This window comes from Ovis aries, chromosome 15 (assembly GCF_016772045.2).
Source record: "Ovis aries strain OAR_USU_Benz2616 breed Rambouillet chromosome 15, ARS-UI_Ramb_v3.0, whole genome shotgun sequence".
NCBI lineage: Eukaryota > Metazoa > Chordata > Mammalia > Artiodactyla > Bovidae > Ovis > Ovis aries.
In genome coordinates, this window is record NC_056068.1 from 46,969,391 (window position 1) to 46,994,999 (window position 25,609).

General features: G+C 37.1%; 1 pseudogene; it reads right to left on the reverse strand.

Moving 5' to 3' along the window:
* Window positions 1-4,364: 4,364 nt before the first annotated feature.
* On the reverse strand, window positions 4,365-6,790 carry LOC101116088 (olfactory receptor 52N1-like; annotated as a pseudogene).
* Between the last annotated feature and the right edge of the window lie 18,819 nt (window positions 6,791-25,609).

Here is a 25,609-nt window from a genome sequence, read left to right on the forward strand (position 1 = left end):
AGTTCACTCAAATTCACGTCCCTTGAGTTGGTGATACCATCCAGCCATCTCATCCTCTGTCGTCCCCTTCTCCTTCTGCCCCCGCAATCCCTCCCAGCATCAGAGTCTTTTCCAATGAGTCAACTCTTCCCATGAGGTGGCCAAAGTACTGGAGTTTCAGCTTTAGCATCATTCCTTCCAAAGAATACCCAGAACTAATCTTTAGAATGGACTGGTTGGATCTCCTTGCAGTCCAAGGGACTCTCAAGAGTCTTCTCCAACACCACAGTTCAAAAGCATCAACTCTTCGGCACTCAGCCTTCTTCACAGTCCAACTCTCACATCCATACATGACTACTGGAAAAATCATAGCCTTGATCAGACGGACCTCTGTTGGCAAAGTAATGTCTCTGCTTTTGAATATGCTATCTAGGTTGGTCATAACTTTCCTTCCGAGGAGTAAGCGTCTTTTAATTTCATGGTTGCAGTAACCATCTTTAGTGATTTTGGAGCCCCCAAAAATGAAGTTCTACACTCTTTCCCCATCTATTTCCCATGAAGTGATGGGACCGGATGCCATGATCTTCATTTTCTGAATGTTGAGCTTTAAGACAACTTTTTCACTCTCCTCTTTCACTTTCATCAAGAGGCTTTTTAGTTCCTCTTCACTTTCTGCCAAAGGGTGGTGTCATCTGCATATCTGAGGTTCTTGATATTTCTCCCGGCAATCTTGATTGCAGCTTGTGCTTCTTCCAGCCCAGTGTTTCTCATGATGTACTCTGTATATAAGTTAAGTAAGCAGGGTGACAATATACATGGCATATGGTCCCATCACTTCATGGGAAATAGATGGGGAAACAGTGAAAACAGTGTCAGACTTTATTTTGGGGGGCTCCAAAATCACTGCAGATGGTGATTGCAGCCATGAAATTAAAAGACGCTTACTCCTTGGAAGAAAAGTTATGACCAACCTAGACAGCATATTAAATAGCAGAGACATTATTTTGCCAACAAAAGTCCATCTAGTCAAGGCTATGGTTTTTCCAGTGGTCATGTATGGATGTGAGAGTTGGACTGTGAAGAAGGCTGAGTGCCGAAGAGTTGATGCTTTTGAACTGTGGTGTTGGAGAAGACTCTTGAGAGTCCCTTGGACTGCAAGGAGATCCACCCAGTCCATTCTGAAGGAGATCAGCCCTGGGATTTCTTTGGAGGGAATGGTGCTGAAGCTGAAACTCCAGTACTTTGGCCACGTCATGTGAAGATTTGACTCATTGGAAAAGACTCTGATGCTGGGAGGGATTGCGGGGGCAGAAGGAGAAGGGGACGACAGAGGATGAGATGGCAGGATGGCATCACCGACTCAAGGGACGTGAGTTTGAGTGAACTCCAGGAGTTGGTGATGAACAGGGAGGCCTGGCATGCTGTGATTCACGGGGTTGCAAAGAGTCGGACACGACTGAGCGACTGAACTGAACTGAACTGATGTTGTAAGAATTATTCCACTGAACAGAACAGTGATGTATTTATAGTGATTTTCCCCCCTACTATTCAACAAATTCTGTACTTGATGCTAAAATCCCTGCTCAAAAAATTATTTTCCTGTTTATTTGACATGAATTAATTTCTTAACATTGACTTTATGTTTTATACCTTTTTTCTTTTTAAGATTTATTATAAAGTTTATTTTTTAAATTTTTATTTTTACTTTATTTTACTTTACAATGCTGTATTTGTTTTGCCATACATTGACATGAATCCACCATGGGTGTACATGAGTTCCCAATCCTGAACCCCCGTCCCATCTTCCACCCCATATCATCTCTCTGTATCATCCCTGTGCACCAGCCCCAAGCATCCTGTATCCTGTATTGAACCTGGACTGGTGATTCATTTCTTACATGATAGTATACATGTTTCAATGCCATTCTCCCACATCATCCAAAGAATGTAGATTGTCAACTGAGCACTACTCTGATTATTGTATACCAATGAAATGGCTTTCAAAAGAAACGAGAAAACATGCACAAACCGAAGTCAGTAAGTATCATTTATAAGCTCATCTGTTATCTTTTTAATTAGTTATCTTTTTTTAACCTCTAAATTGAAGCATGATTGACATAAAAAAATGCTGTGCATACTTAATTTCTATGACAATGAGTTTGGGGATAAATATATACACATGGAACTATCACAACAATAGTGCAATAAGCATATCGGTCACTTCTAAAATTTTCCTTTTGGCCTCTGTCTTTGTTCCTGTTCCCTTCCTTACTTTCTTCCTTTTTTCTGTCCTTTCTTCCTTTGGTTTCTTCTTTTCTCAGTTTCATTCAACAAATGTGCTGAAGTTTTGCTTAAGCTATGCCAAAGGCATAAGTCCCTTCAACTTATGATGCTAGAATAATTAGATAGTCATACATACAAACCAGCAAAACAAAGAAATAAAAATGGAAACTTTCATCCTTATCTTTCATTATTTAAAAAATTATGCCAACTATCACAAGAATAAATGTGAAATATGCTATAAAATGTCTAAAAGAAATCATAGGGAAAAGTTAGAGACATTGAGTTTGGCAAAGAACTTGAAATTATACTATAAAAACAAGATAATGAACTGTTAAATCTGGCTTATTCAAATAAAAATAAATTGTTCTTCAAATATTGTTGTTTCCAAGAGAAAGGCAAGACTTAGATTGAGACAAAGCATTTGCAAAACCTATCCTGGTTTGCATTCAGAATATAAAAAGGACTTTGCAAGTTAATAAGAAGGAGGAAAATAGCCCAATTTAAAAGTAACAAAATATTTAAACAGATATTTCAAAAGCACAGATGTACAGATGAGAAGCAGAGGTAAAGATGCTCAACATCTTTAGATAAATACTAAAATAAAAAGCCAGTAAAATACCAACAAACTCTTACTAAAATGACTAAAAAATAATAATAATAAAGCTGGCCATACTAAATGTTTGTGAGGATGTGGAACAAGTAGAACTTTTGTATATTACTTGTGGGAATGTAACAGAGAATTATTCTGGAATAATTTTAACAGTTTTTTAATTTTTAAGTTTCATGTATATCTGCTATTCTACCGTTAAGTATTTATTCAAGAGAAATGAAAATACATCCTTGACCAAAGACTTGCATATGAATGTTCATAAAACCTTTTTTGTAATATACTGGAATATATTGTAAATAAACTGGAAGCAAACCAAATGTCCAACAATAGATAAATGCATAAGCAAATTTTCATGTATCCATGAAATAGAATACAACTCAGCAGGGAAAATATTTGCATAATTAACCCAAACAATAACTTGATGAAACTCAAAGTGACTGGGAGTGAAAACGACCAGACTAAAAAGATTGCATTCAGTAATATTTCACTTATATAATATTTAAGAATTTTATACAGCTAATCTATAGTGACAGAAAGGATGTCAGTGGTGTCATGTTTGGGCAATGCATGGATCACTAAGTACAGGGAATTTTGAAAGTTATGATTTGTTAATTAACTTGACTCTAGTGATAGCTTCATGTGTGTATATGTATGTAGCAATGCTTTGTTTTTATTAGTCTTTGTACTAAAAATTCATAAGACACAAGGTATTTAAAGATATTTATGGTATGTATGGGAGAAGGCAACGGCACCCCACTCCAGTACTCTTGCCTGGCAAATCCCTTGGACAGAGGAGCCTGGTGGGCTGCAGTCCATGGGGTTGCTAGGAGTCAGATATGACTGAGCAACTTCACTTTCCCTTTTCACTTTCATGCATTGTAGAAGGAAATGGCAACCCACTCCAGTGTTCTTGCCTGGAGAATCCCAGGGACAGGGGAGCCTGGTGGGCTGCCTTCTCTGGGGTCGCACAGAGTCAGACACAACTGAAGCGACTTAGCAGCAGCAGCAGCATGGTATGTATGAATAAATCAATGGGCAGGATTGAACTTTATTCCTTAATAAATAATACATTTTCTAGTTTAATGAAAATCTACAGTTCAAGAGGCAGTGGTTTCACTATACAATATCGGTATTTTTGATTAACTGGCATGGTGCCTTTTCTCAGTTTTATCTACTAGTGGAGAAGTTTTTGCTTAGGAACAAAACTCCTATATACTACTTCCAAATAGCATCAAATTCAGTACTAGGAGTAAGGGAAAGGCTAGCGATAGTGTTATTAGATTTAATTAAATTGATTTGTGGGTATTTTTAAACGGAAAGGTTCTCAGCTTTATATATAAGGTCCTAGAGAAGTATAAGAATGATCTGTTAACATTCATGGATTGAAAAATGAATAGATGCTGTCAAATCACGTACACACAGCCTGGTACAAATGTCTTCATCTATGAAGATGTTTTGCTCTCATTTTGTTGGGATTTACTTTTATCTTTCTTCAGTGCTCTTTTGCTAAAAAAGGTTTGATCATTCCTTCCTGTATTTGCTTAGTATTTATTCCATAGATAATAAAATTCAGAATAGGTGGCATAAATAGGTATATGTTAGCCACAAAAGTGTGAATGCTGTAAGAGATTGTATGACTCCCAAATCAGTGGGTACAAAAAGTGAAGAAGGCTGGGACATAGGTAATTATGATGGCACAGATGTGGGCAGTGCAGGTACTGAAGTTCTGCTGAGCCTCTGCTGAGGACAGGCTCACCACTGCCTCGAGGATCATGGTGTAGGAGACTGTGATGCACAGATGTCAAAGCCCCCAGTCAAGAGGGCAACCATTAGACCATAGATGGCATTGACATTGATATTTCCACAAGGCAACTTGGCCAAAGACACGTGGTCAAAGTAGGTATGGAAAATATTATTGCCTTTGCAACAGAGCAGTCTTTTGGTGAGTACTGTAAAAGGAATGACAAGTATCATGCCTCAAAGGAAGGTGAGAAACCCACCTTGGCAATGACAGAATTGGTGAGCATAGTAGCAAAGCATAGAGGGTAGCAGATGGCCACATAGCGGTCCAGGGCCATGAGCATGAGCACTCCAGATTTCATCCCTTTGAAGGTGTGGAGAAAAAACATCTGCACCAGGCAAGCACTGAAGCTAAGCTCTTTGAGATCAAACCGGAAATGCAAAGCATTTTGGGTACAATACTTTGTACACTGAACAATGTCTGTGAAGGGCAGTAAGGCTAAGAAATACTACATGGGCCAGTGTAGGGACTCCTCAAGATAAATGAGTTAGTTCAGTTCAGTTCAGTCGCTCAGTCGTGTCCGACTCTTTGCGACCCCATGAATCATAGCACGCCAGGCCTCCCTGTCCATCATCAACTCCTGGGGTTCACTCAGACTCATGTCCATCGAGTCAGTGATGCCATCCAACCATCTCATCCTCTGTCGTCCCCTTCTCCTCCTGTCTCCAATCCCTCCCAGCATCAGAGTCTTTTCCAATGAGTCAACTCTTCCCATGAGGTGGCCAAAGTACTGGAGTTTCAGCTTCAGCATCATTCCTTCCAAAAGAAATCCCAGGGCTGATCTCCTTCAGAATGGGCTGGTTGGATCTCCTTGCAGTCCAAGGGACTCTCAAGAGTCTTCTACAACACCACAGTTCAAAAACATCAACTCTTCGGCGCTCAGCCTTCTTCATAGTCCAACTCTCACATCCATACATGACCACAGGAAAAACCATAGCCTTGACTAGACGGACGTTAGTTGGCAAAGTAATGTCTCTGCTTTTGAATATACTGTCTAGACTGGTCATAACTTTCCTTCCAAGGAGTAAGCATCTTTTAATTTCATGGCTACAATCACCATCTGCAGTGATTTTGGAGCCCAAAAAATAAAGTCTGACACTGTTTCCACTGTTTCCCCATCTATTTCCCATGAAGTGATGGGACCGGATGCCATGATCTTTGTTTTCTGAATGTTGAGCTTTAGGCCAACTTTTCACTCTCCACTTTCACTTTCATCAAGAGGCTTTTTAGTTCCTCTTCACTTTCTACCATAAGGGTATGGCATATCTGAGATCTTTTTTTGTACAGTTCTTCTGTGTATTTTTGCCACCGCTTCTTAATATCTTCTGCGTCTGTTAGGTCCATACCATTTCTGTCCTTTATCGAGCCCCATCTTTGCATGAAATGTTCCCTTGATATCTCTAATTTTCTTGAAGAGATCACTAGTCTTCCCATTCTGTTCTTTTGCTCTATTTCTTTGCATTGATTGCTTAAGAAGTCTTTTTTATCTCTTCTTGCTATTCTTTGGAACTCTGCATTCAGATGCTTTTATCTTTCCTTTTCTCCTTTGCTTTTCACTTCTCTTCTTTTCACAGCTATTTGTAAGGCCTCCCCAGACAGCCATTTTGCTTGTTTGCATTTCTTTTCCATGGGGATGGTCTTGATCCCTGTCTCCTGTACAATGTCACGAACCTCATTCCATAGTTTATCAGGCACTGTATCTATTAGATCTAGGCCCTTAAATCTATTTCTCACTTCCACTGTATAATCATAAGGGATTTGATTTAGCTCATACCTGAATGGTCTAGTGGTTTTCCCTACTTTCTTCAATTTGAGTCTGAATTTGGCAATAAGGAGTTCATGATCTGTGCCACAGTCAGCTCCTGGTCTTGTTTTTGTTGACTGTATAGAGCTTCTCCATCTCTGGCTGCATAGAATATAATCAATCTGATTTCAGTGTTGACCATCTGGTGATATCCATGTGTAGAGTCTTCTCTTGAGCCCACAATTCCCCAGTACAGTCACAAGGTACATGGAGCAAAATGAGAGGGAGATCAGATATGTGTACCTTCTAGCCCAGGTACCCCATTCAATACGAGTGATTCTGGAGTCAGTCTAGTACAGTTGTAGCCATGCATAGTGGACAATAGTGGATAGGTTACTCTCTTCAATTTTGATGCATCTCTGAAAAGGAAGAGTTATGAAATGTATATTAATGTGTTAGTTATTATTTTAACATTTTTGCATAAATCATCTCAATGATATCAATTACCCATAGACAGAAATTATTATATCATAGTTAAAAAAATTGATATTAGTGATGTACCATTGACTGTAAGTCTTGGCTTTTTTTACCACAAAGAATGTATGTATGTATGTATGTATGCATATATATATATGTAATTTTTCTCCTTTTAATCCCTTTAAGATCTCAAATTCAATGTTATTACCTAATCATTAGTGTAATTTTGACCAATGATAATGTGTCAACTAGTGAGCATTAAGGTGGTTAACAAATTCTTTTCCAGGAAATTGTGAAGTGAGTTGTAAGAATTTTTCTACTTTCTAACTGTGGACATGGATGAGGAGATCTTCTTACCAGCATGAGTATCAGCTATTCTTCAGGTTCTGAGATAGGAGATTTCAAAACATTGTCAGTTATTTTCTTGGTTATTCTCCTCTTCGAAATCTAGACAGTCTGATCAGCAGTAGATAATGAAAATGGACTCATTAATAAGGGACAGCACTAATGTCTTTATGTGGCTAAAAAGTGATACTAAACCTTCAGCACAAATACACTGGCACCACATCAGAATCCATGTTACTCTTTCAGGTTGCTGTTCGTTTCTTTATCTTTGAAACTAAGTCCCCCAAGAACGGAGTTCCCCTGCTAAATTTATGATTAACCTCTCTATCCAAATCTTTATTCCCTTTTTTGTCCCCCACCACTCATTCCCCTCAAGATTGATGTGTATAAAAGAAAAGGGGGAATTGAAACCAAGCAGGACCCTATGGGATATCCCAGGCACAAGCCCTTCTGTGTCCACCTCTTGCTTGTGAAATAAAATTTAGTGTCCTAGGTCTCCCCAAGTTCCAAAGGACAGGCTCAAACAGTTAATCATTCAAAAAGGGGTAAAATGGGAATGAAGAAGGTGCAGTCAAACAAGGAAGGAGGTAAGAATAACAAGAAATACGTCAAACTATGGGATAGCATCATAAGAACATAATTTTCCTTGAGGAAAGCAGATATCAATGTATGACACAAATTCTTCAGTTGTTTTAACAAAAGCCAGACCCCTGCCCTGTCCTCCTCCGCCATCCCCAATCAGGTGGAAACTGCTGACCTCAAACATGTGGACCCTGGACTGGAGTCAAAAGATTGATGATGTTAATTCCTGAAACACCACCACCACCCTACTACCTCACCTAATCAGAAAATAGTCTATGAACTGATCACACATCACATGAGCCTCTTCCCTAACACTGTCTTTAAAAATCTTGCTTAAAAGACATCAGGGAATTTGAGGCTTTTGACAATGAGCTGCTCATTTTCCTTGCTTGGCACCCCTGCAATAAACACTGTACTTTTCTTCATCACAACTCAGTGTTAGTAGATTGGCTTTGCTGCATGTCAGGCAAGCAGATCCAAATTCAGTTTGGTAGAATCTTAGTCTCCAGCTGTATGTCAGGCTTCTAATATTATTAAAGAACCTTATTTGAGTCCTTTAGATCTGGCTCCAAGACTTATTACTGAGTGAGGCAAAACATGTTGCTCACTAAATACCTTTGACTTAATTGAAAATTTCAACATCCACTCCTATTTTCAGTCTCAAGTACCTCTCTGTGTCTATATATTTTTTTTCTCCCATGGGCAGTGTAACAAGGTATATATTAAATCTGCTTTAGTAGATCTGGCATAATTATATATGTACCAGAAGTATAAAGAAAGGACAATGTCCTAGGAATCCAGTGACAGTGATGTATATGCTATCCACAAATTACTCACCAATGTTCTTCCTCTTCTATAACCTAGGTTAGTCATACTGACTTTAGCCTCTCAGGGTGCACTGATTCCTAGAATTTTTGATAAAGTATCAAGGATATTGACCATCCTATTTACCTGTTACAACCTCAAATGTGTTCTATTTCTTCTTTCAGTCACAAACAGCATTAAAAGTCAAGACAGAAGAAGTAGAGCAAGGGATTATTTTTTGGAACAATACATGGAGAAGTTAATGAAACTCAGTTTCCCCTTCTAGGGCTCTTCTATGTTGCCACAGCCTTTCCCATGGTTTTCTCATTCTTACCAAGAAATTACTTACCAGTTTCCAGCTTTTCTCTTCAAACAGAACTTTAATTCTCTACCTGTTATATGATCACCACATACATCTGTTTTTACACTCTTCCGGGCCAATGTCTCTATTCTCGTACTTCAGAGACAAATATGTATGATGAATAGCATTCTGTATTTTATTTCTTAAATATAAATTTATTTATTTTAATTGGAGGCTAATTACTTTACAATATTGTATTGGTTTTGCCATAAATCAACATGAATCTGCCACAGGTGTACAAGAGTTCCCTATCCTGAATGCCCCTCCCACTTCCCTCCCTGTACCATCCCTCTGAGTCATCCCAGTGCACCAGCCCCAAGCATCCTGTATCCTGCATCAAACCTGGACTCACAATTCATTTCATATATGATATTATACATGTTTCAATGCCATCCTCCCAAATCATCCCACCCTCTCCCTCTCCCACAGGGTCCAAAAGTCTGTTCTTTACATCTGTGTCTCTTTTGCTGTCTCGCATACAGGGTTATCATTACCATCTTTCTAAATTCCATATATATGTGTTAGTATACTGTATTGGTGTTTTTCTTTCTGGCTTACTTCACTCTGCATAATAGGCTCCAGTTTCATCCACCTCATTAGAACTGATTCAAATGCATTCTTTTTAATGGCTGAGTAATACTCCATTGTGTATATATACCAAAGCTTTCTTATCCATTCATCTGCTGATGGACATCTAGGTTGCTTCCATGTCCTGGCTATTATAAACAGTGCTACAATGAACATTGGGGTACACGTGTCCCTTTCAATTCTGGTTTCCTCGGTGTGTATGCCCAGCAGTGGGATTGCTGGGTCATAAGGCAGTTCTATTTGCAATTTTTTAAGGAATCTCCACACTGTTCTCCATAGTGGCTGTACTAGTTTGCATTCCCACCAACAGTGTAGGAGGGTTCCCTTTTCTCCACACCCTCTCCAGCATTTATTGCTTGTAGACTTTTTGATAGTAGCCATTCTGACTGGCGTGAAATGGTACCTCATTCTGGTTTTGATTTGCATTTCTCTGATAATGAGTGATGTTGAGCATCTTTTCATGTGTTTGTTAGCCATCTGTATGTCTTCTTTGAAGAAATGTCTGTATAGTTCTTTGGTCCATTTTTTGATTGGGTCATTTATTTTTCTGGAATTGAGCTGCAGGAGTTGCTTATATATTTTTGAGATTAGTTCTTTGTCAGTTGCTTCATTTGCTATTATTTTCTCCCATTCCGAAGGCTGTCTTTTCACCTTTCTTATAGTTTCCTTTGTTGTGCAGAATCTTTTAAGTTTAATTAGGTCTCATTTGTTTATTTTTGCTTTTATTTCCAGTATTCTGGGAGGTGGGTCATAGAGGATCCTGCTGTGATTTATGTCGGAGAGTGTTTTGCCTATGTTCTCCTCTAGGAGTTTTATAGTTTCTGGTCTTAGATTTAGATCTTTAATCCATTTTGAGTTTATTTTTGTGAATGGTGTTAGAAAGTGTTCTAGTTTCATTCTTTTACAAGTGGTTGACCAGTTTTCCCAGCACCACTTGTTAAAGAGATTGTCTTTAATCCATTGTATATTTTTTGCCTCCTTTGTCAAAGATTAGGTGTCCGTAGGTGCGTGGGTTTATCTCTGAGTTTTCTATTTTGTTCCATTGATCTATATTTCTGTCTTTGTGCCAGTACCAAAGCATTCAGTGTTTTAGACTCAGAGTTTATAACTCCAGGGACTCCAACTCCCCTCTCATGACACCATTTACCATATAGACACTTAAGTTATATGACTGCGTGGAAAATACACCATCTCAAACTTAATGCAAGTCAATGAGTTCTAGGTTTCAGAGCTGTGACTTGGTGTAAAAGACATAATATGTGAATATTAGCATCATTATGTAAATTTAGCCTAGTGTGTAGAAAGCTGACTGGATATATCTAAGCAGGAGAAAAGAGAATTATAATTAGAAACTAAAATTCCCAAGTCTTGTCTCAGATAAATCACATTTTGTGACCCTGAAGAAAATAAATGCACATAGGATAAAGGTTAGGAAATGCATGCATGTTAATCATTGTATGACAGAATTAACATACTCACCCATGTTTATAATGGATTGTGAGTGAAATTACTGGGGAGAAGCGAACAATCTTACCACTTTAAAAATATGGTTATAATTATTCATTGTGAAAAATATGCATTCTTAATAATTGAGTTGATGTATACAGAATGCTGACAATAGACAATTTCCTATCCCGCATATATTATCTTTTCCATTACAGAACTCCAAACTCATCACTATCCTCTATCTAGAAGCAGAAGTGGGATGAGGATTAGGTGGACTTTAAAAACACCAGTATTAAAAAAAAATTACAAGATACATAGGGGACAGGAAACTTGATGATTTCTGAGAATAGAATAGGGCTTTCTGAAAATGGAGAAAGGAGTTAAAGAAAATTGGCATCTAACCTTCAGTTGAAAGTGATTGATTTCTAATATAGTGAAACGCTAAAAGGTAAATATCAACATTAAAATCTAACTCGATTCTACAAGTGCCTTTCCAAGTGATAAATATGCTCCATTAAAATTGTATGCTAAGAAACCTATATCAGTATTTGATGGTATCTATCTTTGTAAAAGGACTTTTCAAATCTCATAAATCATCTTTAACAGATGATCATTTACAATCAATTTTGTTGAGTGGAAGCAGTAATCTTGAACCCTATGTAACTGCAATGTTACCACAGAAACAGGACTCTCTTTCTTCACTAGCAGATCTAAATTACCAACAAAATGTACTAGATAATTTTTACTGTTTTGAATTTTGTCAGTAAAAATTGTAGACATTTGTTTTCTATTTTGTATAAATAACTACATTATATTCTTACATCTTGCTTGAAGAACTTAAATTAAGTACTATATTGCCATTTATAGAAAATTTTGCCAACCTTTGGTTTAGAAAACTATGTAGAAAAAATTTCCTTTAGTTTTGGAATCCCAATTTTTTATTTCCTTTCTTCAGATGTTAATCTAATATTAGCATTTATTCTGTGCTTTCAAAAGTAATCTATACTTATTTCTTTATTCACATTTGCATGTATTAGTCAGTCAGTCATGTCTAGCTATTTGTGATCCCATGGACTGTAGCCCGCCAGGCCGAATTCTCCAGGCAACAATACTGGAGTGGGCAGCCATTCCCTTCTCCAGGAGACCTTCCTGACCCAGTGATCGAACCTGGGTCTCTTGCATCGCAGGCAGATTCTTTACTATCTGAGCCACCATGGAAACCCTACTCACATTTTATGCTTTATAATTTTTAATTTTTTGATTTTTAAATTTTATTTCAAAGAATCTTTATTTAATAGTTGTCTAAATTATGCCTAGCCGTTGCTAATGCAAAAATTAGGTAATGAATAATTTAGAATGAAAACGCATCTAAATTCAAGGGAATTCTTGGCTATTAAAGAGAAAAATGAAAACTCATTGATCTGTAAAATCTCATCATACAGAAGGCTAATTAGTCTGCAGTAAGCAGTTCACATGGGTAGGACTCTGTTTTGTTCACTAAAATATCTTGCTGGCTTGTAACAGTATGTGATATTTCATAGGTATGCAACATCTATTTGTGGGGTGGACAAACAAATGAACTGTAGGGATGGAAAACTTTTTCCTTCTTCCCTAATAGATTCTTTGACTGGTCTAGCAATTAAATTGACCTATGACAGGTGAATAGGATGGAAACAAATTTTGTAAGTATAGGAGCCTCACAAAAATATGAAACTCAAAGGCAGTTAACCACTTGAGGCTTATATACTATCTTGAGATTAAGAATAGGCTAGAGAAAGTCTTTTCTCCACTGGATATCTTTCCCCTTTTGTTATAGATTAATTGATCATAAGTGTGTAGGTTTATTACTGGGTTCTCTGTTCTGTTCCATTGATTTATATTTCTGTTTTTGTGCTGGTATTATAGTGTTTTGATTACTGTAGCTTTGTAGTGTAGCTTGGGCTTCCCTGGTGGCTCAGAGGTTAAAGCCTCTGCTTGCGATGCGGGAGACCTGGGTTCGATCCCCGGATCAGGAAGTTCCCCTGGAGAAGGAAATGGCAACCCACTCTAATATTCTTGCCTGAAGAATCCCAAGGATGGAGGAGCCTGGTGGGCCCCAGTTCATGGGGGCGCAAAGAGTCAGACACGACTGAGAGACTTCACTTTCTTTCTTTAACTTTCTTTGAAGTCAAGAAGCATGATTCCTCCAGCTCTGTTCTTCTTTCTCAAGATCGTTTTGGCTATTGAGGGCCTTATGTGTTTCCACACAAATTTTAAAGTTATTTGTTCTAGTTCTTTGAAAAATGCTTTTGGTATTTTGATAGGGATTGCCTTGAATCTGTGGCTTGCCTTGAGTGGCATGATTATTTTAATGATACTGATTCTTTCAATCCAAGAGTATGGTACATCTTTTCATCTCTTTGTATTGTTTTCAATTTCTTTCATTCATGTCTTATAGTTTTCCAAGTATAGGTCTTTTATTTCCTTAGATAGGTTTATTCCTAGGTACTTTATCCTTTTAATGTGATGGTAAATGGGATTATTTCTGAATTTCTATTTCTTATAGTCTGTTATTAGTATATAGAAATGCAACAGATTCTCTTCAATAAGTGGTGATGGGAAAATTGGATAGCTACATATATAAGAATTAAATTAGAACATTTTCTAACATCATATTCAAAAATAAACTCAAAACTCATTAAAGATCTAAATGTAAGACTAGAAATAATGAAACTCCTAGAAGGAAACGTAGGCAGAACCCCCTTTGACATAAATTGTAGCAATATTTTCTTCTATCTGTCTCCAAAGCAAAAGAAATAAAAGCATTACAAATTAAAAAAAAAAAAAGGGACCTATCTAGACTTAAAAGTTTTTGCAAAGCAAAGGAAACCATTGACAAATTAAAAGACAATCTACTGAATGGGGAAAATATTTGATATGACCTATAAGGGATTAACATCCAAAATATATAAACATGTCATACAACTCAATGTCCCCTCTCCAAAAAAATCATTTAAAAAAGATCAGAAGACCTGAATAGACATTTTTTTCAAAGAGGAAATGAAGATGGTCAACAGACTCATGAAACAATGCTCAACATTGTGAATCATTAGGGAAATGCAAATCAAAATCACAATGAGATATCACCATAAACTACCAGAATGTCTGTCATCAAAAAGACACAAATAGCAGATATTGGTGAGGATATGAAGAAAAGGCAACCCTTGTACATTGTGTGTGGAGATGTAAATTGGTTCAGTCACTATGAAAACTTGTAAATGAGCTCTGTTGAGTTGGCTTAAAGAAAATTTAATTTTAATTCCCACATAAATGTTCAAAAAAAAAAATAAGCTAACCCAAATGAATTTCAGGTTCATGTGATCAGAGAAAAATTCAATATTGTATGAAAACTTGTATTAGATTTAGTTTAAGTTGGTTGGTTTGATTAATACAGACCTGTCTGTATAGTCATCAATATTAAGTGTAATAATTTTATTATCCCTAGACTTACTATAAGCCAGTGAGATCTTATTATTTCTATTATAAAAGTTTGTCAGCAAGAAAAATAACTTGGTCTGATGAAACTTTTAAGTAAATTAAATGTAAATGAAATATGAGTTTTTAGGCAAATGTTTTAAGAATAATTATGTTTTAGGTTTGTCTATCTAAAAATAGTTTCTACAGACTTTTGGTAACTTGCAACTTTAGAGTTTTTGTAAGTTAAGTTAAAAATGTTAATTCATTGAATAACAGTTATCATTTCCAAAAAGATAAAGCACTGAAATATTAATCTCTAAACAAGTCTTAAGTTTACCTACCTTTGTCTTCTTATTAGAGAAAAACTAAAGATGTTTAAGTTGGCTGGACACACATCTTGTACTAAATTGAGGAAAAAGTTATACTATGAGAAAATGAGTGTTTCTAGAGTTTACAGAATATATTCATAAGCTTGTCAATTGGGAAATACTGATATGACAAACATTTCACAGTTACTTACTTCTTGCTTTTTGCTAAAGTTTAAGGTTTTAAGGTTAAAGATTGAAATATATATAGATATATGTCACTAAAGTTATAAAGAAATAAAAATATTTCAGTATGCAAATAAAGTAGGATGTATGTTTTCAGTAAAATAAGGTATGAGAATAAGGTATGAGAGTGGTCCGACATAAATCACAGCAGGATCCTCTATGATCCACCTCCCAGAATTCTGGAAATAAAAGCAAAAATAAACAAATGGGATCTAATTAAAATTAAAAGCTTCTGCACAACAAAGGAAAATATAAGCAAGGTGAAAAGACAGCCTTTTGAATGGGAGAAAATAATAGCAAATGAAGCAACTGACAAACAACTAATCTCAAAAATATACAAGCAACTTATGCAGCTCAATTCCAGAAAAATAAACGACCCAATCAAAAAATGGGCCAAAGAACTAAATAGACATTTCTCCAAAGAAGACATATGAATGGCTGACAAACACATGAAAAGATGCTCAACATCACTCATTATTAGAGAAATGCAAATCAAAACCACAATGAGGTACCACTTCACACCAGTCAGAATGTCTGCGATCCAAAAATCTGCAAGCAATAAATGCTGGAGAGGGTGTGAAGAAAAGGGAACCCTCCTACACTGTTGGTGGGAATGCAAACTAGTACAGCCACTATGGAGAACAGTGTGGAGATTCCTTAAAAAATTGCAAATAGAACTACCTTATGACCCAGCAATCCCACTGCTGGGCATACACACCAAGGAAACCAGAATGGAAAGGGACACATGTACCCCAATGTTCATCGCAGCACTGTTTATAATAGCCAGGACATGGAAACAACCTAGATGTCCATCAGCAGATGAATGGATAAGAAAGCTGTGGTACATATACACAATGGAGTATTACTCAGCCGTTAAAAAGAATTCATTTGAATCAGTTCTGATGAGATGGATGAAACTGGAGCCAATTATACAGAGTGAAGTAAGCCAGAAAGAAAAACACCAATACAGTATACTAACACATATATATGGAATTTAGGAAGATGGCAATGACGACCCTGTATGCAAGACAGGGAAAGAGACACAGATGGGTATAACGGACTTTTGGACTCAGAGGGAGAGGAAGAGGGTGGGATGATTTGGGAGAATGGCATTCTAACATGTATACTATCATGTAAGAATTGAATCGCCAGTCTATGTCTGACGCAGGATACAGCATGCTTGGGGCTGGTGCATGGGGATGACCCAGAGAGATGTTATGGGGAGGGAGGTGGGAGGGGGGTTCATGTTTGGGAACGCATGTAAGAATTAAAGATTTTAAAATTTAAAAAATAAAAAACTAAAAAAAAAAAAAAAGGTATGAGAGTGGAAATGTATCTTAAGGGAAGAAAAAGTAATTTTATCCCAAATTTGGTTGTTTTTCAATATGAAAAAAATAAGGGGAAAATTAAAATGAATACAGGAAGTTTTGGAAGTTTTTGGAAAAAGAACCCTGAGAAAGAAATTTAGTGTATGATAAGGACTAGCTTGGTAACACACTCCAGTATTCTTGCCTGGAGAATCCCCATGGACAGAGGAGCCTGGTGGGCTATAGTCCATGGGGTCGCAAAGAGTCAGACACGACCGAACAACTAAGAACAAGGACTGGCTAAAATTAGGTTGAATTTAATTGAGTAAATGACTTTTATTATTAAAAATAATTTGGAGCAAAATCCAAATTTGATTTTCTGTCTCTGTTAAGAGAACAAAGTTTTCTTGGAATGCTGATCTGCTTTCAGTTCAGTTCAGTTCAGTTCAGTTCAGTCGCTCAGTCATGTCCGACTCTTTGTGACCCCATGAATCGCAGCACGCCAGGCCTCCCTGTCCATCAAGGACTCCAGGAGTTCACTCAGACTCACATCCATCGAGTCAGTGATGCCATTCAGCCATCTCATCCTCTGTTGTCCCCTTCTCCTCCTGCCCCCAATCCCTCCCAGCATCAGAGTCTTTTCCAATGAGTCAAGTCTTCCCATGAGGTGGCCAAAGTACTGGAGTTTCAGCTTTAGCATCATTCCTTCCAAAGAACACCCAGGGCTGATCTGCTTTAGATAGTGGATTATAAATTTCTTTAGTTTTAAGTACTCTGTTGCAAATTTCTGCATTTGCCTTTAAAATTTTTATTGTCATTTTGATTAAGTGAATAAGTGCTGTTTCACAATAGCCTATGATCCTTCTTGACCAAGTGTTTTAAAATGTCTTGAAGACTGTTTTGTATACTTCTCACAAACTTTCCAAAGTCAGATTTTAATTAAATTTATTCTGATATCTAAATAGCTTTGGAATGCTTTGGAGGGGTTCTCAAATGTGTAAAGAGATATTAAATTAATTAGGGTTACTTGGTATATTAAATTGCATGGAAACACTGTTAAATGAGTGGTGCTAAACTTCATTAGGTTATATTATATGAGTAAATGTCATAATTTAAATGTCCTAGAAATTATATAATAAACAATTTCTAGAATTTGTGTATGTCCTAGCATATTATCTCTCATAATTCTAGTTATTATCATAAAGTATTATATGTCACAAAAATAACCACATTTCTTTCTCACTTGCATTGTAATGAGATCTTTAACCATGACCTGCAAAGTCTTTGTCATTTACTGACAATTATTGTTGTCGCCGATGTTTTTGCAAAATGCTTCATTTTCAAAAAATTCATACAAAGGGCTTTTAGACAATGACACATTTCTGATAAATTTTAGGTCATAACAGTGAATTGGGCAAGAAATTAAAGAATTCTAATGGAAACTCTGATGATTTCTTAAAACACTATTGACAAAAGATTAAGATCAAGAATTAATTACATAGGACTGTGTGAACTAATGAAGAAGGTCATAAGTTTTATGTCTTTTGCCTAAAGTATTGCTGAATTAATTTTTGCTTTCTGTATATTAGGAGATCTTTCCCCTTAAACTAATTACAACTTACAGAAATTTAGTAAATTGTACTTTTATAAGTAGAATTGAAATACTTTTCCTATCTACCTAATTCAGCCAGAATTTGGAAACTCTTAGTGAGCATTTTTATTTTTAGTAATATAGTTACATGCATAAGTACAATAAGGGTGTCTCCTTGTAACAGACATAACTGGAAACATTGGTTATATTACTATGATGTTGACTGGAATATTATATTTGTGAATATCCATAAAATCAGATATGATCAAACTGCTTTAAAAAACTAAAGTAAATTTATGGACCTGTGAAAACGCTTGGAAAAATGACTTGGTATCTTGCTTACAGGGTTTCCCAGCAGCCTTACCAGTTTACCACAGTAATCTACCTTTAGATGAAGATTAGATGCCCCATGATCTGAAACTTGGAGATTATGCACATTGGAAAAGATATCAGATAAAAGACATTTTACAGCCACATTGAAAGGAATCATATTAGGACTCCTCTCCTGCCGGGGTCCAGCCCCCGCAGGATCCAGGGGAACCTGAAGGAAAAACGGTGTCGGCAGATGATTTAGAGAGCGATAAGGAAAGAATATTGTAGATAAGAAAATAGAGGAGAGAAAGAGGCTGATATTCCTTGGTTTACATAGAAAGCCAATAAAACTTCGAGACAAGAAGTTTGCCCTGTTCACGGAGGCCACAGGTGCCTTCCCGGTCTCCGGAGGGAGTGAAGATGCAGAACGTCTTCCCGTTCAGGTCTTAGAAACCCAGGCAGAAAAGTGAACGCAGGGAGCCTCTATGCTCCAAGGGATCAGCCTGAAAAAGAAAGTAAGAGAGAAAAAAAGAGAAAAAAGAAAAACGCGGGGTGACCAAGCTTCTTCGAGCGAAGCCCCATAGCTTTATTTTTAAAAGGTACTTTTATACCTTGTCTTATACATAGAGGGAAATGAAAGATGCAAAGTCATACAGAGTTAGCCCAAACATTACATCTGTTTTGTCTTTATCGAAACCAGGATTTTTTCTGCAAACCTTTCCCATAAACAATGTGTGTACATTATCTTCTGGCCTTGGAGGCCTGTGAACATTTTATGACCCTCTTTTGATAAAGGCTGTCAACCAGAAAACTTATTTTCCCTTGAAATGTTTTTTCTTATATTTCTAATCTATGTCAGCCTCAAAAAAGTATTAAACAGAGTTACATTCTCACGAAGCAAAGGGGCAGTGAGTTACAAGAAAGAACCAATTAGCTCAAAAGTCTGATGTGGTTAATTTCAAGGCTACACTTGTTTTTCTTACTTTCCAACTATGTTAACTGATGCACTCCCAGGTGCACAGTGGATAAGAGATATGGGAGCTTAGCAACAAGCATTGGCCCAATAATGAAATCCTATGCCTAGCGCTACTTTAATAACTTTTAACTCTTTAAAAAGCTCTATGTTTTAGGCTTTCCATGCCTCTCACAGTTGGGAGGATGTAAATAATCATATGCGTAGCTGCAAGAGTCTGGATATACCTGCCAAGCAAGCTATAATGCTAACAGAGGGGTTTTGAATGGAAATATTCCTCTCATGTCCAGGAGACTTATTAGCTATAGCCCTAAGTTAATTTTCTCCAGAGAAAGGTGGTCAGGAATAGTCCCCTGTTAATGTCAGAGGAGTTGGTGAAAGTCATGAAATAGTAAAACAGACAGATTCTGGTTTTGGGGTAGATGCTCGAGAAAGCCTAGGGAGCCCATTGAGTCCTGAAGCCTTGCTTAACAGTTCTCTTCCACATGACCTTGTCATGGGTGGGATCTCCCGTGGTGGCTCCCGGCACTCTCCTGAATGGATTGCAATTCATAGACAAGAAGAATAGAACATCTGAAGTAGACAGCTGACCCAAAATGCTGGACCGGGTCTGTATATGATTATCTTGATGATTGTTCACACTTTTGCTCATAAATAAATGTACTTCTCTCTTGGGATCAATTATATTCAACTATGAAAAACCAGTTCAACTTTAGTTTAGTGGCCAATTTCTAGTACTCCTAGGTTACCTAGGTTGATCTGTCCTCTTCACTGTTCTAGTTGGATGGCCCTTTAGGAAGTTTAACAGAAGGAAGTTATAGTTTTGTTCTGATCACTGTTGATATTACTAGGTAAGACCCTTTTGTGTTGTTGATTAATCATAGTTGCCATAAATGGGAGCTTTCTTTAAAGTTACACAGACTCCGTTAGAGCAAAGAGCTAAATCACAGTCAAAGAATATAACTTCCCTATTATTAGAAGGGCCACTTCCTCAATTATGAGATGAATTTACATGGCTAACAACAAGCAATGGTCATTTAAGTTTAAAGGTCCTCATGTTGGGAATAGTTAAATCATTTTAAGGATAATCAGCCTAATAACACTAGGAAATTGAGCTGTGTGCCTTATGAACATGGGATATATCATTACCTTTCTTAGATTCAATAATTGTTTTGTAACTGATTGAGATGACCAGGAAAATATTCGGTAGCTTTTAACAGGACCCAGTGGATTTGTGGAACAAACTTATGGTCTTGGCTCACCCCAGGTTGGTAGGAAGATGCACAATTGGTTTCCTTTGGACTCAGGTTTGCCTGATAGAGCTTCCCTGATGGCTCAGTTGGTAAAGAATCTGCCTGCAATGCAGGAGACCCTGGTTTGATTCCCATCTCCACTGGAGAAAGGATAGGCTACCCACTCCAGTATTCTTGGGCTTCCCTTGTGGCTCAGCTGATAAAGAACCTGCCTGCAATTCAGGAGACCTGGATTCAATCCTTGGGTTGGGAAGATCCCCTGGAGAAGGGAAAGGCTACCCACTCCAGTATTCTGGCCTGGAGAATTCCAAAGACTAGTCCATGGAGTCACAAGGAGTTGGACATGATTGAGCAACTTTCACTCACTCACTCAGGTTTGCCTACGGGTAGCCTTGAAAGTGACCTTGCCAATCTTTTTTTTTTTTTAATGTCAACTTTAATTTTAATTTTTTATTTTTTTTTAATTTTTTACGAATATATTCCTTTTTTTTTCAACTTTTTTTTTTAGTTTTTTATTTTTTAAATTTTAAAATCTTTAATTCTTACATGCATTCCCAAACATGAACCCCCCTCCCACCTCCCTCCCCATAACATCTTTCTGGGTCATCCCCATGCACCAGCCCCAAGCATGCTGCATCCTGCATCAGACATAGACTGGCGATTCAATTCACATGATAGTATACATATTTCAATGCCATTCTCCCAAATCATCCCACCCTCTCCCTCTCCCTCTGAGGCCAAAAGTCCGTTATACACATCTGTGTCTTTTTTGTTGGGATCTTTCTGACCCAGGGATTAAACCTGCATCTCTTATGTCTCCTACACCTCAGGTAAGGTAAGGTGAGGTAAGAATGCCCCTTACCTCAGGATAAACATCACATGTGATCAAAATTTCCCTGATTAATATAGTAAATTCAATCAGAGCTGCTCAGCTCTGCTGTAATTCAAGTGCCATTGTGCCCTTTAGGATAGGACAGGTAATATAAGATTTTGAAAAACCTCAATTATATTGAGATGATTGAGAGGTGAATTTTATTTTATTTTATTTATTTATTTTTTTTAGTTTTTTATTTTTAAAATTTTAAAATCTTTAATTCTTACATGCGTTCCCAAACATGAACCCCCCTCCCACCTCCCCTCCCCATAACATCTCTCTGGGTTATCCCCATGCACCAGCCCCAAGCATGCTGCATCCTGCGTCAGACATAGACTGGAGATTCAATTCTTACATGATAGTATACATGTTAGAATGCCATTCTCCCAAATCATCCCACCCTCTCCCTCTCCCTCTGAGTCCAAAAGTCCGTTATACACATCTGTGTCTCTTTCCCTGTCTTGCATACAGGGTCGTCATTGCCATCTTCCTAAATTCCATATATATGTGTTAGTATACTGTATTGGTGTTTTTCTTTCTGGCTTACTTCACTCTGTATAATCGGCTCTAGTTTCATCCATCTCATCAGAACTGATTCAAATGAATTCTTTTTAACGGCTGAGTAATACTCCATTGTGTATATGTACCACAGCTTTCTTATCCATTCATCTGCTGATGGACATCTAGGTTGTTTCCATGTCCTGGCTATTATAAACAGTGCTGCGATGAACATTGGGGTACATGTGTCTCTTTCAATTCTGGTTTCCTTGGTGTGTATGCCCAGCAGTGGGATTGCTGGGTCATAAGGTAGTTCTATTTGCAATTTTTTAAGGAATCTCCACACTCTCCTCCATAGTGGCTGTACTAGTTTGCATTCCCACCAACAGTGTAGGAGGGTTCCCTTTTCTCCACACTCTCTCCAGCATTTATTGCTTGCAGATTTTTGGATCGCAGCCATTCTGACTGGTGTGAAGTGGTACCTCATTGTGGTTTTGATTTGCATTTCTCTAATAATGAGTGATGTTGAGCATCTTTTCATGTGTTTGTTAGCCATCCGTATGTCTTCTTTGGAGTAAAATACTTAGGAATATATCTACCTAAAGAAACTAAAGACCTATATATAGAAAACTATAAAACACTGATGAAAGAAATCAAAGAGGACACTAATAGATGGAGAAATATACCATGTTCATGGATCGGAAGAATCAATATAGTGAAAATGAGTATACTACCCAAAGCAATTTACAAATTCAATGCAATCCCTATCAAGCTATCAGCCACATTTTTCACAGAACTAGAACAAATAATTTCAAGATTTGTATGGAAATACAAAAAACCTCTAATTGCCAAAGCAATCTTGAGAAAGAAGAATGGAACTGGAGGAATCAACTTGCCTGACTTCAGGCTCTACTACAAAGCCACAGTCATCAAGACAGTATGGTACTGGCACAAAGACAGAAATATAGATCAATGGAACAAAATAGATAGCCCAGAGATAAATCCACACACATATGGACACCTTATCTTTGACAAAGGAGGCAAGAATATACAATGGAGTAAAGACAATCTCTTTAACAAGTGGTGCTGGGAAAACTGGTTAACCACTTGTAAAAGAATGAAACTAGATCACTTTCTAACACCGCACACAAAAATAAACTCAAAATGGATTAAAGATCTAAATGTAAGATCAGAAACTATAAAACTCCTAGAGGAGAACATAGGCAAAACACTCTCAGACATAAATCACAGCAGGATCCTCTATGATCCACCTCCCAGAATGCTGGAAATAAAAGCAAAAATAAACAAATGGGATCTAATTAAAATTAAAAGCTTCTGCACAACAAAGGAAAATATAAGCAAGGTGAAAAGACAGCCTTCTGAATGGGAGAAAATAATAGCAAATGAAGCAACTGACAAACAACTAATCTCAAAAATATACAAGCAACTTCTGCAGCTCAATTCCAGAAAAATAAACGACCCAATCAAAAAATGGGCCAAAGAACTGAGAGGTGAATTTTAGATAGCAAGTGCTAGTAACTAGGAACTCCATGATTAAAATATATTCTCATATCTTAGAAAAATAATTATAAGTGTCTCAACTCAAAAGAAATCTAGGGATATCTCATCCAGCTAAATCCCTGCAAGTTTTTGCTGATTCCAGGTAGCAGGTAAGCAGGTAGCAATTGGAACTTCTGCAAAGAGAACTGGCATACATGAGATTCCACCTCTGATGTCTGCCTCCTTCTAAGATAGCTTAAAGGCACTAAAGCCACAAGACGGAAAAGAAAAGACCAAGATATTAAGATATCAGAGAAGGAAAAACTTTTGGCTCTGCTCATCTGGCTTGTAAACTAAAACTGATTATGGCAAATTCTCAGACTCTTCGGAACATCAACACCATATAACTAAATAATCTATCCACACTTATTAAATCATAAACAGATGAACAGATCTGTTAGGTGCCAGTTCTTTTCCTCTTACCTTAAGTAAGATTTATCTTTATATCTTCCCTGCCAGATGATTCTGCTATAACATGAGCTATTTTAAAACTTAAAATATATTTGTAAAAGGAAAAGTAGATGGATCTCTGAAAATATGAGAGCAAAGTTTTATTGTATGCTTATTTATAGAGACATAGATACCCAGACTCCATGATGGACTTGAACAAGTCTCATATCTTCCTTTTTAAAATTTTTGTGACTTTTAAAGAAGGAGGAAGGTGATAAAAGTACATAATTAGAGGTGTTAGAATGCGTAAATGGAAGTTAATCCTCCAACTGGTGTCTAATAAGTCATTAATGTACATTACAAATTATAATAATAAAAATAACTCTCTGGCTATATGCTAATATATATATTTAACAGAAGCTTATTGATATCATTCTAGTTTCTAGAGATATATTCATGACTGAAATAGGAAAAAGCTTCTCCATTCGTGGAGCTAATATTCCAATGGAGGTTGACTTCTACCTTCAAATTTGTATCAATGGCTAGGGTGTATTTTACCATCCTCATTTTATATATGAGGAAATGTAAGTTCAAGGTAACTTGATGAGAAGTATGTCAGCAAAAATTTAGAAATTGGTAAAGCCAGGATTCAAATCCAGATTTGTTTGACCTTGAAGCTGTGTGTTTAATCATTCTATATCTGTTGCCTAAACTGAAGAACTGCATTAACTGGACATAACTAGCTTAATTTGTGATGACAGAAGAAGAAAGAAAAAGCTTGCTCTTATTACTATCTTAGAGAAGAGATAGAATCAACGTGTAAAGTTATATAGAAAGTCAGTCTTTATGTAAAGGACCTATCTACAGAGAGAGAACTAACTTATCTGTGAAATAGCCAGATTCCTATTCCTGGACTTATTGACATAGCCACTGTATAAAACCTGGTAGGGGGGTTGCATGAGATTTCTGCTTCCCTGGTGGCTCAGTGGTAAAGAATCCACCTGCAATGCAGGAGACAAGGGTTTGATCCCTGGGTTGGAAAGATCCTCTGGAGATGGAAATGGCAACCCACTCTAGTGTTCTTGTCTGGAGAAGACCATGGACAGAGGAGCCTGGCAGGCTACTTCTGTGGGATTCCAAAAAGAGTCAGGCATCACTTGGCGACTGAACAAGAAGAAGAAAATATCTACAGGGAAGCCAGGAATTCCTCTCACTACCTTCCAAGATTCAAGTATACTCATCAACTACTTTCCACAAAATCCATTCTCCTGGAAGCAGTTTTGAGTATAGATATCTATTAATGAAGGCAAGACCTTTTGCTTTCCTCCCTTTCAAGTCCACTGTTGTCTGTAGTTCATCGTTAGTGAACCATGAGGTAGTTTTAAACATATTTCACAATTAGGGGAATGCTGTTTCTTTCCTTAGTCCCCAGAGAAATAGTCATCTATTATGCTTAGAGTCAAAAAGAAATACTGAGTCTCTAATCAACAACACCTCAACGAAATTGTATTTCTTGTATGAAAAACTTTATATCTGGGGAAAGTGCAAGTCTTTGGGAATCTCTGAAACTCACCTCAGTGTGGGCAAAGACCAGACTTATGGGCATGACTGAGACTTCTGAGTGTCAGACTTCAACAACCAGTTTCCACCTCTACATAGAATTTCTGTGTCTTTTGAGGATTCCACATACTTGAGTGTTTACAGCTGATTGGATCTCCACATTACTATGTCAGAGGGTTCAGGTTAGAATAAAATTCCTTTGGGACTTTCAAAATTATTTCTATATTTATCAGCTTTTATAATCATAATTATCAGCAGGAGGGA